This window comes from Quercus lobata, chromosome 4 (assembly GCF_001633185.2).
Source record: "Quercus lobata isolate SW786 chromosome 4, ValleyOak3.0 Primary Assembly, whole genome shotgun sequence".
Lineage (NCBI taxonomy): Eukaryota > Viridiplantae > Streptophyta > Magnoliopsida > Fagales > Fagaceae > Quercus > Quercus lobata.
The window spans coordinates 64551219-64563818 of record NC_044907.1 but is presented as its reverse complement, the minus strand read 5'-3'; the positions used below and the strand labels follow the sequence as shown (position 1 = coordinate 64563818).

The following is a 12600-nucleotide window of genomic DNA, read 5'->3' as shown; positions in this document are numbered from 1 at the left end:
AAACAAGAGTCCCCGTGGACAATGTCAACACCTTTATCGAAGTGTTGCAATCATTGCAGCACTCGTAGCAACAAATGATGGAAGAGATCCGTCAACTGAAGGTAGACAAAACAAAAGAGAAAGGCAGCCAGCATGACCCGGATCATGTGGCAGACAGAGAAGAGACACTGGCAGGAGGTGTCCCTCGGAACGCAGGACAGCGTTTCATCACCATGGTTGAGGTAGCGGCTCTTTTGGAGCAAGAGAGAGCCAGAACACCAAAGGAGAGATTTTACGCAAGGAGACCTCTCTATCCTCTAAAAGTACTCAGCAAGCCGTATCCTGAGAGGTACAAACCAAGGGCCTTTGCCCAGTATGATGGCAGGAAGGGAAGTGCAGTAAAACACGTGAGCAAATTTATCGACACCCTTGGCCCTTACGCAGCAGACAAAGACTTATGTCTGTGGGAGTTCTCAAAGTCACTGTGTGACCTGGCATATACCTGGTACATTGGCTTAAAACCAAGATTAATCCCAACCTGGGATGACATGGTGGACGTATTTTGCACTAAATACTTTCACGGGGAAGAAATGGTGACGCTTGCAACTCTGCAGGCAATGAAGCAAAAGAATGGGGAGGATCTAATGGAGTACATCAAACGATTCAGGGACATAGCACTTGATTGCTATGATCACTGTGAGGAGAGAACGTTGGTAGAAATGTGCATGACCAATATGATTCGGGAGTTCAGAGCTGTCTTGGAGAATTTGGAGATTTCCCAGTTTGCACAGCTATTACAGAAGGCTAGAAAGACGGCTCAGTTCGTGAAACCCAGTTCAGATAAGAGGAACGCGCCGCAGGCTATGGTGGTGTCTACCGGAAACCAGAGAAGGAAAACAGAGGGGAGGGAGTATGATACACCCCCACCCCTACCATGCACTCCCAAGGAGCTGGATGTGCTACTTGACAAATGGATAGCAGACGGAATCTTTAAACCCAATTAGGTTTCTAGAGAGCTTACGGAGGAAGAACGAAGGGATCCTTGCTTCTGCTGCTTGCACAACTATGTACAACATCCCACCGTAGAATGCTGGGCGCTCCGCAGGCTGGTGCACCGCAGGATCAAAGAAGGCACATTAAAGCTGACCCAGCAGGAAGTCCAAAGAAACCCACTCCCAAACCACAAGGGAAAGGGTGTAGCAGCAGTAGGGATATATGCGGACCTGAGAGAAGACGAGGAAGAAAACTTGGTCCTGCCTGTTGCGGCGATTACCACTCTTCAGCAGAGTGCAAAGTTCAAAAATCTATTTGACCAGTTGGGACTTACAGCAAAAGAAAGGAAAATAGCTACAGAGGCTTTGGTAAGCATCACCTCCGGAGCAGGGGTGGAATGCCTGTCAACAGAAATGCCGGAAGACAAGGCCCTCCTGCAGGAATCAACATAAATCACATTTAGCAGTGAAGATATGGAAGTGGGGCACCCAGATCATAGGAGGCCTCTCTATTTAGCAACATCTATCAACCAAATCCCCATTAAGAGGGCCCTGGTGGATACAGGTGCTTTCGTAAATCTCATTCCATTGAGCACCCCTGCAAGTCGTAGGAATTTTAGAGAAAAAGATCCAAGGATGCCCGATGGAAGTAACGGGATTCGGTGGGAGAGGTGAGTACACTGCAGGCCACATTCAGTTATGGTTGAAAGTAGGTCCTATAGCCTCTCTAGCTCGCTTCCACGTGGTCAGAACGGAAGTATCTTACCATGTGCTTTTGGGAAGGCCTTGGTTACACAAACATCGACTAGTCCTGTCCACCTATCACCAATGTGTGAAGGGAAGAATGAATGGCAGGATGATACGCATAGCGGCGAACCCTTCACCGTTCGAGCAGGCAGAAACCCACTTGGTGGAAACCATGTTTTATGATCAATGGGCTCCATCTGGAGAAAATGTGGTCGCAAAGCCACGCGGCACCTTTGTGCCTAGGTGGGAAGATGTTCAAGATGACCCAGAACCTGACTTAAGAGAGCTATTGGCGCAAAAGAAGAAAATGAAAGAAGCGCCTGCCGCAGAGCCAGACAAAGTACCTCAGTGCATCAGGGTCCGAGGCCTTGATGGCAAGATCGTCTCTAAATTATGAAGGTGCGTGGGGCCCACGGGTGAGATGCAAGTGGGTCCCACCCAAAAAGGGCAACACAAAAGTTTGGCGTGTTGCGTTGCTGAAGGAAGTTTGGAAAAAGAAGAAGAAAAGGATAAGGCAGTTACGGCAGAAAGGGACATCCAGGTTATGGCAGAAGAAGAATTGGAAGAGGTTGACTTGGGGTCTGACTCGCGAGAACCAAGGCCCATCTCAATTAGTGCAAGCCTGACAGAGAAGGAGAAGTCAGAGCTCATACTATTGCTAAAAGAATTCAGAGACGCCTTTGCTTAGGATTATAATGAAATGCTAGGGCTCGATCCCAGGCTTGTTGCGCATACGTTGAATGTAGACCCAGAGGCTAAACCGGTGGCCCAGCCTGCTAGGATATTTCACACAGAAATAGAAGGGCAAATAGTCAAAGAAGTGCAGAAGTTGCTAGCCGCAGGATTCATCAAGCCTATCCAGCATCCCCGCTGGCTATCCAACATAATACTGGTAAAGAAGAAGAACGGGAAGATAAGATGCTGTGTAGATTTCAGGAATCTCAACAAAGCTTGTCCAAAAGACGAATTTCCATTGCCAAACATGGATTTACTGATAGATTCTGCGGCAGGAAACGCCATGTTCTCATTCATGGACGGTTTCAACGGGTACAATCAGATCAAGATGGCACCAAAGGATGCGGAGAAAACTGCCTTCAGAACACCCATGGGCAATTTCTATTATACTGTGATGCCCTTTGGGCTGAAAAACACGGGCGCAACTTATCAACGAGCAATGACGGCCATATTTCACGACATGATGCACCAGGAGCTAAAAGACTATGTGGATGACATAGTGGTTAAGTCAAGGAAAAGGGAAGAACACTTTCGGGTGTTAAAAAGAGTATTTGAAAGATGCAGAGCTTTTAAGTTAATAATGAATCCCCTCAAGTGCGCATTTGGAGTATCCTCTGGGAAATTTTTGGGTTTCCTGGTTCACAGCAGAAGCATAGACGTGGATCTGGCCAAAGCCACGGCCATAACAACTATGAGACCTCCTGCCACAGTAAAAGAACTGAAGAGTTTCTTAGGGAAAGTCTTATATATCCGGAAATTCATCCCTAGGTTGGCATCAATTACCTCTGCTTTCACCAAGTTGCTTAAGAAGGGGAAAAGTTTTGAATGGGGGGAAGCGCAGCAGATGGCCTTCAAGAGGCTGCAGCAGATAATGATGAACTTCCCCACGGTGCAGGCCCCTATTCACAAAAAACCACTGCTACTATATCTGGCCACCAACTCGTACGCCATCGGCGCAATAATCACTCAGGAAGACGGAGGTGGTACTGAGCAGCCAATATATTATATCAGCCGCACCTTAAAAGATGCAGAAACTCGTTACCCAAGGGCAGAGAGAGCGTGCCTAGCAATTGTGTACGCTTCGCAAAGGTTGCGTCACTACTTCTTGGCATACAAAGTGTGGCTGATGACTAAGTCACATGCCATTAAAGCTTTGTTACAACAGTCGATTCTCTCCGGCAGGATATCCCAATGGTTGTTACAATTATCACAATACGACTTGAGAATGGGGACACCTAGGGCAGTGAAAAGTCAGGCTATAGCGAATTTATTGGCGCAGTTTCCAAGAGAGGAAGAATTCCCGCTGAATGATGAAGTTCTAGGGGAAGTAGCTATGGCAGAGGAGGTCAAGGAACAGTAGGTAATGAAATTTGATGGGTCTTCTACTACCCATTCCGGAGGGGTGAATGTAGTTTTGTATCATGAAGAAGACAAAGCAGTAGCACTATCGTTCAAATTGGAATTCCCCTGTTCAAACAACACAGCGGAATACGAGGCCTATCTAATTGGGCTTGTCACAGCTCTCGAAATAGGAGTCAAACATTTGAAAGTACTGGGAGACTCCAACTTGGTCGTCTGCCAGGCCAATGGAAGTTTTTCCTTGAAGGAGCCTAGCCTAATCTTTGAAGGGAGTAGCACTAATATAGAAGTCAGCAAGAGGGAAGAATCCATCATTGAGATATTGAAGAAAAAGTTCCGGGAGGAACAGGGCGAAGGGGATTGGCGAATCCCCATAAAGGAAACCTTGGTGAAGGGAGATGACGCAGCAAGATTGAAGATATTGAAAGACTATGCTTTGGTAAAAGAAGAGTTGTACTGTAGGATGCCAGGTAGGATTTTATCCAGATGTGTGGGCCAGGAGGAAGCCCAGAGAAAATTGAAGGAAATACACGACAAGACTTGCGGGTCCTGCGGGGGAGTTAGTCTTTACCGCAGACTCCAAAAAGCAAGCTTCTATTGGCCAAGCATGGGTAAAGACGTAGATTAAGTCCAAACTCAGTATGGGACCTACCAGCTTGTGGCAGACAGGGAGGAGAGTTATGTTGTGTTCATCAGCGAGGATTGGAGGAGCCCTTTCATGCAGTACCTAGCAGAAGGCGTCCTGCCACAAAGGCACAGTGAAAGGTACAAGCTTAAGAGGTTGGCAACACGTTACTTCTTGCATAACACGATCCTTTTCAAAAAGGGATATGATGGAGACCTTTTGAGGTGTTTGGGTCCTGAAGAGGATTAAGAGATGATAAAAGAGGTACATTCTGGGGAATGTGGTGAACATCAGGGGAAGAAAAAGCTTTACAGGTGCCTACTGCAGGTGGGCTACTGTTGGCCAACCATGAAGAAAGATGCGACAGAATTTGTAAAAAAGTGTCACAGTTGTCAGGTACAAGCCAACTTAATTCATATCCATCCACAAGGCTTGCATAGCATGGTCACCCCATGGCCCTTCCACATTTGGGGGCTAGATTTGGTAGGGCCAGTTAATCCGCCATCACATGGGTACATATGGATATTGGTAGCTACAGAATATTTTACCAAGTGGGCGGAAGCAGTACCCTTCTGCAAGGCCACAGGAGGAGTAGTGACGAACTTCATCAAAGAAAACATAATTGTAAGGTTTGGGGTGCCCCACAAGATCATCAGCGACAATGGCACACCGTTTGTCAACAGTAATGTGAGGAGAATGTTAGAGTTCTACCAAGTCAAGCACCACAGGTCATCATCCTATTACCCCCAAGGGAACGGACAGGCAGAGGCAACAAACAAAGTTCTCATAAAGATCATCAGCAAGATGAGCCAAGAGTATGCGGGAGGATGGGCAATGCACCTGCCAGATGCTCTCTGGGCATACAGAAAATCATCAAAGTCAGCCACGGGCTTTTCACCATTTTCCTTAGTCTACGGAACTGAAGTAGTGAGTCCGGCAGAAATAGTGATACCGTCCCTAAGGGTTATGCAGATGCGAGAAAAAGAAAAAGAGGGAGAAGTTTTCGCGGTAGAAAGGTTTGAAGACCTGGAAGAACTGGATGAAAAGAGGGAAGAAGCCCAGGAGCGCAGCTGGAGATACAGGCAGAAGATGACTGAAGCCTACGATAGGATGACTAAGGAAAGAGTGTTTGCGGAAGGACAACTAGTGCTAAAAGTGGCAGACTACGTCAGGCGAGGTCTGGCAGGACCTTCCAAGTTTGCACCCAAATAGGAAGGACCCTTTGTGATAAGAGAAGCGCGTCAAAGTGGGTATTATCGCCTAACTCAAATGGACGGCAAGGACTTGATGGACCCCATCAATGGAAAATGGCTGAAGCGATATTTTGCTTAGAGAAGAAAGATAGGTGGTTGACCCCTTTCCTTAGTTGATTGTTTATGTTTCCTTTACTGAACCTTTTCTTTTATTCCTCCAAGTGATTATGTCACAAAAGAAATTGTAACGTGCTTTCATGAGTATGTAATGAAAAAGTACGAAGTATTAGCATTATATCATAGCAATAGTAAAGAAAAAGTAGCAAAGTGTAGCATTATTACAAACCCAAACAGTGGCAAACACAAGCCAAGTAACTACGGTAGGAAACATAAAAAAGTGTTCTGTGAGACATAACAAAAAACAGAGAAACAAAGAAAAGGAAAGGAAACGGTGCTATCATCAATGAAGTCCAGTAATGAGACTCTGATCTCCAAAGCGACTGGGCCCACCAACGTCGGAAAGAAGACGCTCACGGTGACCATCCAAATCAGCCACCTCCTTCTTCAAAAGCTCAATGCGAGCGTCTATGGCCTCCACGGCTGGCTGGACTCTCCTTATGAAAAGGGCCCTGGCAATCTCACGTAGATGCTCGAGGATAAACTCCACAGCAAATCCCACACTGATGAGCTCCTGTGTTACAACCCTCCACTGCAGGATCTTCCTGGCAGAAATGGAGTCGATGAAATTATGCTCGATGTCATTTAGCACACATCCCAGCATCTGCAAGAAATGCTCCCTAGAAGAGCGACCAAGGCGGAACTCCCGCATAAAATTGCCGTGACGGCTGTAGAGCATCACCAAATGTGAGACACAGTCCTCAGGGACTTTAAAACTGTAAAAGTCTACGTAGGGAGGACCGGAAACCCAGAAATCTGCCGGACCAAGGTCGTTAACCTCCGGCTCGTCAAAACGGACAAAGAAAGATGCAGCATCATCGGGGACGGTAGCAGAACTCCTATCCGCCTCAAACTAAGAAGGGATAGTAGGAAGTGGACCTACAACAAAAAAGGAGGGGAACGCAAGGCAAAATGGAAAAAAAAAAAAAAATGGCACGGGAAGAAAAGACTCGCAAAAGAAAAAAGGATGAAATAGGAAGAGAAAGAAAGAGTGCCAAAATTACCAAGAATGGGGGTTACGGGTGTAGCAGAAACGGGTATTGCAGGCACAGAAGAAACAGGGGTAGTGGGTACAGCTGAAACAGGTACTGAGGGTGCGGCAGGAATAGGTGATACGGGTGCGGCAAGAGCAGTCATCCCCACGCCTGCTGCAATATCTGGCCCCACGGAAGTCTCTGCAAACGGGGAGATAAGTATGCAAATGAAATGCAAATGCAGAAAGGAGATAAGGGAAAAGTAAGATACATACCCATGAAGTCAGGATCAGGCGAAGCACTCTCTTCTTCGTCAGAATCGGAAATTCTCTTTTTCAACAGGGTGCATCATCAGGATCCTTAAAAATGTCATCAGATCCCTCTGAAGATAAGTCCGGATCAGGAGCACGGGTAGCGGAGCCGGGAATGGAGGAAGGAGTAACAACAAATGAAGCACCACCCTTTGCAGCCTGGGAAATGGCTGCAAAAGGGTCACTGGTCGAAATCACTAGCGGCAGAATAGGAGAAGTAGTTTTGGCTTGGACAGCGGTAGGAGGAATGGCTCCCTCTGAAGGACTGGGTCTCTCAGCAGGTAAGGGTGTAGTCTCACCAACCCCTTCAACATGAGTACCCTCTCTAGGTACCTGCTCGGCAGAAGGGGTGGGAGTTTTTGCAGGAGTCTTATGTGCAGTAGAAGGGGCAGGCATCGCTAATACCGCCTCGGCCCCATCAAAAAAGCCTTCCATAGGCACACCCATGGAGGTAGAAATCTCCTCGGCGGTGGGGCGATATATGGACAGAGGTTCAGGCTCTTCCTAAAAAGAAAGTTTTGTGTTAAAAAAAAAAAAAAAAAAAAAAAAAAAAAGACCCGTGGCAGATGCGTGCGAAAAAGAAGGAAGAAAGAAGTGGAGAAAAGAGACTCACCTCAGACTCAAGATCATCAAGCAAAATGGGGCGGGTAACTGATGAGTCTTCCTTGTGCTTAGACTAAAGGGAAAGAGGCAGAAGAAATTGGCAAGTTAGCTGCAAGCATGGGTTTAGAAGCAGTAACTGGTGAATTATCTACGTAACCCACCATGGTTGAACTTTCTGAATAGTCGTAATAGATGTTAACGGTTCCTCTAGCTGCAACATCATTTCTTAAGCTTGTTGGATCATCAGATTTCCAGTCAGTCAACTATCCAGGCTTTGAAGTTACGATGCTCACTGCAATGTCTCCTAAAAGCATTGCCACCACACGCGACATTGATGGCCTTAATGTAGGGGATGATTGAGTGCACAAAAAGGATACTCCTATCACTTGTTTTACGTCTTCTTTATTGAATTCTGATAATCTAGCGTCAACAAGATCAACTTCACGGTTGTTTTCATGTAGTTGCCAAGCCTGAGAAAGACATTAAGTGTTACCACCAGGCTTCAGAATATAGTGTATAATATAGGCAACAACAGTGAGAATTCCATTTTTTTCAATGAGTTAACTTTCTAAATGTTCAGATGTGTCAAGGAGTTCAGCATATAGTATAAAGGCATTGGGCATTGGCTGTGAGTATTCTGGTTGTCTCAATGAGACAGCTATATTTTGTAATAGATCTAGACAAATCTAGCTGTTTTCATGATTGTTCCAAGGGTTTCACTTGAATTTGTCATTTTTTCTCTCATATATGCATGCTTTCTAAAGTACACTCTTGCATCCCAGTTATTTGTATGTTTATTTCATGTTTGAAATGCTTGATTAGTTAGGTTTCATCTATTGTTTCACTTTTTCTTTAATTAGATAATGCTTTGTTTATGTTGAATAACAATTATTCTAATTCTTTGGCACAGTTATCTTTAGTATTCTTGTGGAAATGTAATTTATTTTTTTTTATTTTTTTTTTTATTTTACAAAAAATTGATGGTGACAATATGAATAAATGTTATTTAAAAATTTTTTCTGGTAATTTTTTTTATATTGCCAAATGCCAATAGACTCTAGAAGACCGGTTGTAGGATCCAATGGGTGGGAGCCTTAACGCTATCCAAATCCATAACTTAACATCTGAACTCAAATAGGGGGATTATAGGTCTTAACCCATCTGATTCTTTTGTCATTTTCTAATTTTAAATTTTAAATTATGCTTTGGACTTAAGTAGTGTACTTTTATTTTCAGAATTTAACTATGATAAAAGCCATGTATTTTCTTCTTATTAGCGATTCAATGTATCATTTTTCAATTCAGTGAATTTTTTACGTTTTCTTTATGTTTTTCATATGAATAAATTAAGTGATATCTCCATATAATAAGTCTCACTATTTGGGAAGGAAAAGATAATCCTTAGAGCATTAGTCAAGCACTAGCCAGCTGAAACTAAAATACTGCTAACAAAATCCAAAAAACCTATCATTGGGATAGCTACAAGAAAGCAGAAACATCTTTGAACTACATTGCATGGTCAAAATATATTTTTAAATTCTCTCTTGAACTCAAAACGACCATGCATTCAATTAAAGAAAGATAACAACCTTCTATATGCAACACATAAATATGGTTCGTACCCATTCAAGAAGATACATCTTTTCTTCTTCTAAGCTTGAGTCTGAATTTCGCTTCCCACTAACTATTTCTAGAGCCACAATGCCAAAGGCAAACACATCGGTTTTCTCTGTAAGGTGTCCACGCATGGCATACTCCGGTGCAAGATATCCACTACATCAGTAACACAATCATATGCACAATAAATTGAATATTAACATAACTAAAAACAAAATAAAATATTATATAATTCTTAGAGACAAGCCAGCTAGCATAGCCTCAAGGGTCTTACATGGTCCCTGCAAGGCCAGTGCTTATGTGACTTGTTATCATCATATAGCTTGGCTAAGCCAAAGTCTGATATTTTGGGGATGAGATCAGAATCAAGCAGGATGTTACCGGCTTTCACATCTCTATGTACAATCTGAAGTCGTGACTCCTCATGAAGATAAGCTAAACCTCTTGCTACACCCAAGCATATGTCGTAGCATGTTGACCAACTGAGATTCAAACTTCTTTCTCTTGTCTCATGCAAGTATAAAAATTTAAACTACCATATATATATATATATATATATATATATGCACATAAAGTGAGATAGAGCAGCAACAAAGATGTGTTCATATACCAAATAATGCTTGATCAAGGCTTTTATTCTCTAGATACTCATAAACAAGGAGTCGTTTATTTGCCTCAACACAACATCCATACAATTTCACGAGGTTATGGTGTTGCACAGCAGATATAATAGCAATTTCAGTGACAAACTGGTTCTTTCCTTGGTGTGATGCAGTAGACAGTTGCTTAACAGCAACTACTCTTCCATCAATCAGTGTTCCCTATTTTGAAATGAGTTTCAAACACAAATATCAAATAAAATAATTATGAGTTACTCATCAAGAGAGAGAGAGAGAGAGGTAATAAAGAAAAATATAGAAAAAAAAAAAAAAATTGGAATAGCATTGTGATTCTTTACTGCAGGGCAATTGATGTTTGGTTAAAATATTGAACACGATTAATTAATTCAATTACCTAAGTTGATTAATTATCCAAATTACATGCAATGCAATATGTAGTGTGTTTTTTCATAAGATATGCCAATTATATAAAAATATGACTCTAACAATTGCAATATATGTCTAAAAGCTCTTGGCAATAGCAACATGTCTAATTTCTCTAAAGTTACATCTAATGGCCGACCTTGAGGCACTGACATAGACGTACACACATTATATTGTTGATAGAGTAGGAACTTACCTTATAGACAGGCCCAAATCCTCCTTCTCCAAGCTTGTTAGCTGGATTAAATTCTTCTGTAGCTGTTTTTAGTTCAGCGTAGCTGAATGTGAATGGTCTGACATCTATTCCTAAGAGCTCTGCAACTTCAACATAAACACAGGCTGTAACTCTGAATCCATTGATTAGTAATCAATTTTCTTAAGTTATGTGCAGAAACTGCGGGATAGTTTTTACTTGTTAAATTGAGAAAGCGTCCCCATGTTAAGCATAAATTATCAATGTGGTTTTTTCTAGAATAGTCATATTATGTGTGCACATGTGCATATGGGCGTGTGTTTTGGTATAAAAGACTTTGTGAACATGAAATTGAATTGAAGTTGAATGTGCAGTATTGTAGAACTTAAACACAACGTAAATCATGCCACTTGATTTCTGGCCAACTCGCTAAAAAAATTAGTAAAATAGGACATATTCAATAATTTTAATACGTAGACTATATTGAAAGAAGTCCAACAATTATCATAAAGGTGCCACTTGATTTCTGGCTTACCTTCATCGCCATTGGTTTGAAGTCGTTTTCTTTCACGGATGATATAGAAAACTATGAAAACAAATAGAATGCCTCCAACACCAATACTGATACCCACGATCAGACCAATCAAATTGCCATTGCTACTCCTAGGACTGGGTATAAATTCTATACAAAAGCAAGGCAGTCAAAAACATGATAACATTGAAGGAAAGCAGTACCTCATCTTTTTTTTTTTCGCATCTACAATTTTTTCATTGTAGTACCTGTTGTAGTATTTGGGACTAGGATTGGGTTGTTGTTGATGGCACTGATGGCTGAAATAGAAGGTCCATAAGTACCTTGAACAGGTATGTAACTAGTCCCTTTCCCAGCCCAAAAGAAATGGATTTCAAGATAGTTTTCTGACACTGGAACCACAAATTGCCTCTGAATGCCTTTGAACGATCCACTGGCTTCCTTTCGTATGTCAAAATCATGTAAATAACGATTCCCCTGATATAAACATACTCAAAACTTTAATAGAAAACCTAAAAGAGGATTAAAAATTTTAAGAGGTACTTTTATAGGAAATCAGGGGAGGGACCAATTCAATTTTTTTATAGACAATATCATTTGAAGAGGAAAGCTGATAAGATAGAACACTGTAAATACAATTTTTAGGTGCAGTGCACTAAGTAATTATTTTCCCAAAGAGAATTAAGTTCAAATGCAGTTATGTGTTTAAATTTAATAGGAAAACCTAATGTAGTGAACCTAAGAAATGGTACCACAATTTTGTCCTCTAAAGCATTACAAGTGTAAATTTAAGAGGTCCATGAAATCAACTAAATAAGTACCAAGAAATCCCCAGTCATAGTACAATATTTCATGCCAAACTACACTATCAAATGCCGAGTTTAAATTTATATCTTCATTCCAAATTTATTACTCTCTTAATTGATTTAAGTTTTTTTTTATTATTTCTATTAATATTATTTTGGGTACTTTTCTACCTCTTTTTTTTTTTTATTTTTTTTTTATTTTTTAACTCTCTCAACTAAATTCAACTCACTATTTCTTACAAGTGCATTAATTTTACTCCTCTAAACAATTTTTTATGAATAATTTTTATAATTCTCTAGTATTAAAGTATACATCATTATTACTAGTAAATTTTAACCTTTTTTTTTTTTTTTTTTTTTTTTTTATGAAATATAGAATATTAGAATTCTCATCCCATTTTAGGATTCCATCCTCCTATGTAGGATCCCAATTTTAACATGTTTTATCATGGGTTTAAAAACTGAACTTGTCAAACAACCAGAAAAGGTGTTCCCAATTTTATGATTGGATCGTGGTTGGATCGATGGTCGAACCGATGATGTCATAATTAATTAATTAATAATTTTAAATTATAAAATAGAAATAACAGAATATGTAATATGTTTAAAACTAAGAATATTTAGTTTTAAATAAATATTTTTTTTAATAAAAAAATGTGAGTCTAATTGTCACATCTTATACTTAGAAAATTAAAATAACAAGTCCACAACTTA

The 12600-nt window shown here is 41.2% G+C and overlaps 1 pseudogene; it reads right to left on the bottom strand.

Moving 5' to 3' along the window:
* Positions 1-7763: 7763 nt before the first annotated feature.
* Positions 7764-12600, bottom strand: part of LOC115985594 — a 42063-nt pseudogene continuing 37226 nt past the window's right edge.